The sequence below is a fragment of the Mesitornis unicolor genome, unplaced genomic scaffold (genome assembly GCF_000695765.1).
Source record: "Mesitornis unicolor isolate BGI_N332 unplaced genomic scaffold, ASM69576v1 scaffold11805, whole genome shotgun sequence".
Classification (NCBI taxonomy): domain Eukaryota; kingdom Metazoa; phylum Chordata; class Aves; order Mesitornithiformes; family Mesitornithidae; genus Mesitornis; species Mesitornis unicolor.
The window spans coordinates 22,446-30,832 of record NW_010183493.1 but is presented as its reverse complement, the minus strand read 5'-3'; the positions used below and the strand labels follow the sequence as shown (position 1 = coordinate 30,832).

General features: G+C 38.4%; 1 long non-coding RNA gene across 1 annotated transcript; it reads left to right on the top strand.

Annotated features, from left to right (window-relative positions):
* Positions 1–261: 261 nt before the first annotated feature.
* On the top strand, positions 262–8,123 carry LOC104540361. Its single transcript, XR_728130.1, has 4 exons — positions 262–394; positions 2,576–2,685; positions 3,405–3,532; positions 5,919–8,123. It is a non-coding gene; the product is annotated as an uncharacterized LOC104540361 (long non-coding RNA).
* The last annotated feature ends 264 nt before the right edge of the window (positions 8,124–8,387 follow it).

Below are 8,387 nucleotides of genomic sequence, written 5' to 3'. Positions count from 1 at the left end.
GTTACACCACTTAATCAGATCTTTTAAACAGAATACCGATCATTAGAAAACTGAAGTGCGTTTGTTTATTTACAAGAAAAAAATAAGTTAAACCTTTTTACTAAAGGTTTCTAAAAAAAATTCTAAGGGATTTTTTACTCTTAAAGTATTTAGTCTGAAAGCTTCTTCCCAGCAGTTTTAATACTGAGTTTTACCAAATGTGATACAACTGTTTTAATGTGCTTTTCACAGAGTTCAGTACTGTTTGTATTTCTTTTTTTAGGTATACTTGGATCCCCTTCCCAAGAAGATTTGAATTGTATAATAAATTTAAAGGCCAGAAACTACTTGCTTTCCCTGCCACACAAAAATAAGGTACCATGGAACAGGCTGTTTCCAAATGCTGACCCCAAAGGTATTTTATGCTCTGTTACATTGTATCAGAAAGTAATGGCAGGGGGGGAATTATTCTGCTATTTATATTGGAAGAATAGAAATAAGTTAAAGAATAAAGAGAAATTCCCTAAGAATTTATCTCTATTTATATTGGAAATAGAACGTGCAAGTCCCTTAATACAGCAGTATAAATCTCATATAAAATCATAAAGCAGCATGAAACCCTCACACTTGCTTATCTTTTTAAGACAATTTTTAGTAACTCTGAGGTTACATGTTTTGAGGTTTGCTCTTTAACTTAGGTGTAAAACATAAATCCTAGCTCTTGTCATTGTCTCTAAAGCACGATGCATTACTCCTGTTCTGAACACCAGAGTTGGATTTTGACACTGGCATCAAACAGATCTTGAACTTTGTGTCTAAAACAGATACAAGATAGCCGCTTGTTGCTGAACTGAAGATAGTGTGTGCAGATGGCACGTCGGTTCTCGATCAAACAGGGTATCAGTCAGAGCGTGGGTCCTTAGGCAGCATGGAAGGGTAAAGTTTAGTGGGTTAAAAATGCAGTTACGAGCAGAGCATAAGTTATAAAAGCAAAGAATGTAATAACCATTGCCTTTCTTAACAAGGCTTTAGCAAAGGGTAAATACGGTTTTGTTTTGCTACATAGCTGTTAACTTGCCTTTTAAATTCTGCTCCGTGCCAGTCAAGGGTGGCTGTATTCACAGTACAGTGCTCTGTTACTTGCTCTGAAACAATTCATAAATCGTTTTTTTTTTTTAAACTGATCTGATAACTTACTCTTAGTGGATGTGATCAGGTACTGAAGTGCGGTGTAAAAGCTGATTTCTGCAGATGGAGCTGTGCAGAGCTGATTATCCTTACCATTGAGAGAAGCAGCAGTGATTTATTCTGCTTTTGGAATAGTGCTCATCAATGTGAGAATTTTACCGTGGGCTTCTGACAGCTCACGTTGTGGCAATGCTGATATGCTCAGCTGCTAGGGGAACGTGCCGTTTGCATGACTTCTGCATCACCTTTTCGGCTCCATCTTCAGAGTGGCTTTGACAGAGCAGTTTTTCAAAAAGCTGTCAATCAATTCAGTACAAAGCACTGTGCACGACGTGCTTGAACACGAAGTGAGCGTGTCAGCTTCCAGTGTTGAGAAAGCCGCATGGAAATATTTAATGTTAATTGCTGTGCAAGTTTGCAGACTTTCAAGCTGCCGTTGAATGCAGGGGCAAGGCCTATTTCTTCTGCAGGGCTTGGTGTGCATCTCATCCCGATGCAAAGCTACAGCTACTGCTGCAGCAGCAAGCCTCTGTTTAAGTTCTGTGTCGTAAATGATGCGGTGAGGAGAAGAAATGGAAAGGAATTTATGATACTGCAGATATCTTTGGGCTTCTTGCTGCTGTCATCATTCTGTTTTATTTTCTTGGAAAAGGAGAATGTGTTACAATCAAGGTAGCTGAACAACTGCAGTGACTCTGACTTGTAACATTTGCCCAGAATTTAATCAGGCCTCACTCTCTGTCTTGCTGAACCTTCAAGCTCTCTGTGGATTCCTTAAGAGTCGTCTTCAACAGATTGTGCCTGTATCTCATGAATATGAATGTATTTCCATCTTAGCTAGAGGTATCTTCTGGGCTGCTAGTTATGCTAGAACAGTTCACTGCGATGATCTGGAACTCCTAGTGACTTCTGGATGACGTTTTTGTCAGTAAACGGACGAGTTTTCTTTTCAGAATAAGAACATGTTCTTGATTACTTACTCATTTTGGAAAAGCTCTATCTTGGTTTGTGCCAAAAATCCACAGCATCGATTTGAGTGAAGAAAAAGCCTGATCTATTCAATTTCTGCTGAAGTTAAAACCAGATTGTACCACAGGGTTCCACTCGTTTCTTCCCTCGACGTTCATTCTGATGCTGAAGGGCCTTTGCCAGGGTGTACCTCCACTGGGCGAGTTGTAGCTGTAACCAGGGAACACGGCTGAGATGAGCAGGTGAAGACACTGCCCAACCTGAGGACACAATCTGCTGCTTGTGTTACTGCTCCTGCAGCTGGGGAGTTCTGACTGTAAATTGGAATTAACACACAACTTAGGGTAGCGTGTGTTTTCTGTGTTGTATCTGTGTTTATGACACTTCTGTACTTTGGAATGTGTATGAAACTTGCTTGCTTTTTGTTTTTTCCTCTTAGCACTTGATTTGTTGGATAAAATGTTGACCTTTAATCCTCATAAGCGGATTGAAGTGGAGCAAGCTTTAGCCCATCCATATCTGGAGCAGTATTACGATCCAAGTGATGAGGTAAAGGCACTGTTAAAATGTAAATGTTAATTAAATGATATAACGGGTTATTTTCTTCATTAGTTGAAGGACAGTGTTTCTACTGCTCTGATGGAGTTGAGGAATGAATGTGTCAATTTATGAAAATTTTTTATTTTCTTCTTCTAGTACACCACTTTTGGAGGTGAAACACAACCAACTGATGCTAAGGCGTAGTCTCCTGAAAATGGGACTTGCCAGCTCGCTATGGTTTTGTTTCATTATGTCTGAAATAGAGGAGGAGAATAACTGAGTTTGCCATCAGATTGTGTGTGTACAGCCCCTGAGGCTGAGCTCGCTGTATTTCAGGATACCATTCTGAGGAGATTTCAGGTTACTCTTGGTGAAGAAGTAGGGGAGGAGGAAACCAGCTAGTTTTTCATAAGGAACAGACACGCTTATTCCAAGAAATACAAATGTTTCAGATTTCTGTTTTCTTCAAGTAGATACTAAGTTATGAGCCTTTAACAAATAGTTGTGGTTTAGATTTGAGTAGCTACTTACTACTTGATTTAAAATTGGGTAGACTAACATATAAAGCTCACAATGGACAACAGAACAAGTTCTTCCTTGAAGACTGCACAGTATTGGACATCTTTGTGAAGCACACTTGCCGATTTTTTTCCGCATACTGGGACTACATGAAAGTCAACAGAACAGTAGTATTTTAAAAAGTAATCATATTTCTTTATCTCATTAAGCCTGTAGCTGAAGCACCCTTCAAGTTTGATATGGAGTTGGATGACTTGCCTAAGGAGAAGCTGAAAGAACTGATTTTTGAGGAAACTGCTAGATTCCAGCCCGGATATCGATCTTAAATCGTGCATAGGTAAAGTCACAGCAATACCATTCCACTTGGGCAGGGGGGAGAACTTTGAAACTGTGTTACCACTAGTGAAATGTAGAACTGACCTGTTGTGCTAATGCAGTGACCAGCTGTTATGGGATAGCTTTGACCTCAGTCCTGTTCTGCTGTTGAAGACACAACTTAGTTCTGCCTGCAACATTGAAGTGTCTACAAGGAATCCAGGCACTTGTCTGAGATGTAACATAAAAAATAGGCAAACATTTAAGGAATAAGAATTTAATTTAGATGTGCTTCTCAGCATATGAGCTATGGTAACACTTTTAAATGCAGATTTTATTTAAAAAAAATTTAAGGCGACAATGTTCTTCATATATTACAGGCTATTTTGTCATATGGCTTCAAATGCTTTTAAAACTGTTCTTCCTTAATGTAATGTACAGAGAAATCCCTGAAATTATTCTAAAGGGGAAAAATCCCATGAAGCTTTAGTACAATTTAACTTCAGTTTTAAGTACCTCTGAAATAGTGTAAGTAATAGGTATATACATTTTCATAAATTAGTTATGAAAATTATTAATCTCTTCAAGATTTAAAACTTTAATTTAAAATGTAATGTAATGATACTATCTCTGCCTTTTTTTTTTCTTTATTCATCGATTAACTGGTCTTCATACACCATGAGGCTTGCATGTGTCAGTAGTTTCATACAGAGCTGGTTGAATACCAACTTGAGTAACTTTTGTAAAATACTGCAATTGTAATAGATATTGTAATTTTTGTTAGGATCATAGAATCACAGAATGGTTGGGGTTGGAAGAGACCTTATCTTCAACCAATTCAGGTTGCTCAGAGCCCCATCCAGCCTGACCCTGAATGTTGCTAGGGCATCTACCACCACTATGGGCAACCTCTTCCACTGTCTCACCACCCTCATCGTGGCAAATTTGGTCCTTATACCCAGTCGTGTGAATCATTTGTGATACTAATAGTTTAAAGTATCAAAATTTTGTGACTGGAAAAGAAAGACAAACCAGAGATGACAGCCTGGATTGCCTGTTTGATCACCGTAGAAGTAGTTTCTGTGTGATTCGATTCTCCGTCGACTGCAGTATTCTGCAGTCACTGGTTTTTGTTGGCGGTTCCAGCAGAAAGGTTAAGTTTTGAGCCAGTGGACTTCCTCACTGCAAGAAATGCATTAAATAAATTAATTGTAAAAAGTTGAGATAAACTTACTTTAAGTAAAAAAACTATTTTTGAAACTTTTGTTGCCGCTGGCTTGAACAGTCAAATGTATGGAAGTTCACAGATGAAGTCATTCTGATCTTTAGAAAAGACTGTATTTTGTTTATTTAAGCTTACTAGCTAATATTTGAAACTGTTTTAATAATCATAAGTTAGGTAAATCTGAGGTTCACACATCTGGCTCTTCCTATTAGCTGGGCATTGCCAGTAGAATTAAACCTGGGCACAGTAAGATGCTTGGTGCTTATTTCCTGCCCGTGTTTTCTAAAGCTAATTCTATACAAGAGGCACTAGTAGTACCTGTACCCATTCTGGAAGAACATGACATACACTTTTAGGGGTAAGATGAAACCTGTTACTAATAGGCCTCCAACAGTATCAGAGGAAGGGAGACCAAATAGCTACCTTAGTGGTAAATCGTGGTTTGTCTGTCCTGCTTGCCTCTTTGCCCAGACCATGCTTACCTAGGCTGTATTAGGGATTAAGGGATAAAGGGATTTAGGGATAAAGATATCGGTGATCCGGCGCTAACAGAAATTTCTGGTTTGCTAAAAATGTTGCCTTTAAATGCTGCTATGAAGAGTTGATTTGGCTGACACGATACTGAAGTGAAAATACTGTACTCAGCTCGATAATTATATGCTGGTAATTTGTCCTGGTCATTTGGGGTTAGAATTATTAGCTGTTCTACATCACAACGGTTTAAACATAAGTAGTTGACATCCTAGTGAAGGCCAATCCCCGGGAGTTGGCTTAAAATGGACAGCAACGTCTCTCCTCCTTTGCATTTCTACTTCACCTGCACATGCCCTCTGGACGTGATCAGCTGGCTCTTTCAGGGTGTTATTTCTTGAGATTCAAAACTATCGTTTTTGAGAAGCAACATGAAAATAACAGATTCTTCAGATGACCAGACAAAATGTACTTCATTCCCTAGCTACGATTAAGCTTCCTAATCTTTTGAAGATTTAAAATTTTAACTTAATTTGTCATGTACTGCTATTCACTGTCTCAGACTTTATTTTTCCAGCATATATTGGTAGTGCTGTCTCTGACTCTTGGTAAACACAGTGTACGTAAGGCACATAAATAGGACAGTATGCTTGGTTTAGAGGGCCATGTTTAAACTTTCCTCACTGAATTATCTCTTTGCTCTTTTTTGTAGGACAAGGACTTAAAGGACTGGGCATGCTCAAACGTTGCTGTTCCTCTTCCCAGTTCTTTATTGTTGGTCATGTCTTGTGGCCTCTCTCAGCTTATCCACTAACTCCTTTGAGCCATTCAGGAGGGCAGTTCCTGGTAGTTTTGGCTTTTCATGCTTTCAATGAATCTTTTAAGCCTGAAGAATTGTAATTGACACTCCTATGCGTAATGCCCTTTGTTGACCTGTTGCAGTACTGTACTGTAAGTGCACCTACTGCTGGCCGTATTTTAACTGCTTGCTTTCTGGTTTGAAAGATGCAGTGGTTCCTTTCACTCCTGGATCAATATCCAAGAAGATAATTCATTAACCTGTAAGAAGTTTACACCATGAACTATGGTTTTCTGACTTTACTGAAGTCGCTGGCATTTTTTTTAGAAAAGCTACTATTCAGGGCACTTTAAGTCAGTGACATCCCAGATTTTTTTTGCACTTCCTTTTTAAATAGAAATGGTTAGCATCCAGCGGAGTTTATACCATTATGCTATGGATTACAGCATAAGTCGTGTTCACGTTAATCTTGCTTATGCACTTGTTTGGGTGTCCTGTGCTTTACATGCAGGTATTCTGTACAGCGTAAGAGCCGCATAGGAACCCAACTTAATTGAATTCATCCAAGAAACATTTTTACCATGTGTTGACAAAAATCGTACCTTTTTCTCCCTGCCTTTTCCAAAAGAGATCATTTAAAGTTTAACCATGTTGGAGGCGTAGTACTTCCAAAGTTCATACCACGTAGTAGTGTTTATAAGACTCGTGCAAAGAGAATGAGTGGCAGCTCGCCAGCTTATATTTACTCACCGTGTGGTGGAAGATTAACAAAGAACATAATGGCATGATGAGCTAATGGTGAATGCTTTTCTCTGTGGAAGGCATCCATGTGTGGTGGCAAGCGAGAAACCAAAATATTCTGTTAATAAACTCAGTCTACGTACTGCATACCAATGAAACGCTTCAAATAAGGATCGATAGTTTTTGCATTTGATTCTAATCACTGACGTTCAGGATTCTTGCAGAGAGGAACACTGCATCTTTAAATGAGAAAGTTTGATTTTACTTTTGCTCCTACAGCATGTCAGCATCTCAAGTTCATTTCTTGCAGCCTACACTATGGTGATTTGTAATCAAGCCTCCATGAGCTCGTGACATGAAGTACTGTTCTGTTGTCAAGTACTATCAAACTTTTCTGATAATGCTGAGTTAGGACAACCAAACAAAGCTAGCACTAAATAATGTTTAAAATTGTATACCTTTTAATGATCTTTTCAAGTATTTGTTACTGAAATTGTATAACGTGGAGTTTACTAGGTGTTATGTTCCAGTGCAGTGCCTCCTTTTCTTTCCCCACTGCTCTCTGTGGTGAGAAATTTGCCTTGTTTAAAATAATTACTGTGCCCTCGCATGACTGTTAAAGCTTTCTGTGCAAAGATGATTGTCTAAGTGCCACATGCCTATGATTGAGAAAAAAAATAATCTATTGTTACCTCTGAGTTGTGTTCAACTGAAATGCTATTCAACAAATAACTTAGGAAAAATAGTTCTATTTTTAGCTTTTCATATCTCTGCTGTCTTTTTCTCATTTTATTTTGGCAGCAGTGAAGAATGGATTGTATAAAGACTGCTTGCTAATATGAACAAAATGCACTTGTAATTCCTGGAAATAAATTTAAATCTTATATCTTCACATTAACATTAAGAAATAGTTTTTGGTTTCCTCTTGGGTAACGTGTTTGAATGGAAATCAGGTTCAATTGCTACTGTAGTAGATAAGGATGCTTGCTGGTTAATAACGCCAGGCTTCCTCATACCATTTAGTCTGCTCTTCAAAGAAACCTAGAAAGCCATTAACTTAGACTTCAATAGATAAGGGTGCTTACAAGATTCCATTTCAAGATTTTCTTTCTCCTCTAGTTTAAGTGTTAGTCCACCGAAACGAATTTTTAAGAAGCAAGGGTTCATCATTAAAGGGCATTTTCTATTAGGAAGTTCCTGTGGTACATGAATCTCTGTTGCGGGGAACATATTAGGAGCATTGTCAGGACACTGCACAAGCGATCACTGAACGGTGGTGTGGAAACTATGCTAAAAACATTTCTACGGAAATATGCACTTGACTGTTGATACTAGTGTAGAAATTTCTCCTGAGGTTTCTACACATCTTTACCAAAATGCTTTTCTCACTCAGTTTTGAGAAGTCGAAATATTTCTAGAATCTCTGCTACCTGTACGATCATCATTACTGCAGGAGTCATTTCTGGCATGGTTGGAAAGATGACTGTTACTGAAATTAGTTTGTAACACCTCAGTTCTAATTTATTAAGGAAGATCTTTGGCAGCTTACTCCACCCTTCTCTTTCCCAGTTCTTTTTTTTTTAATACTTCCTTTCATTTTGGATTTTTGGGGAGGTGTAGACTTTACCCTGATGTTCTCTC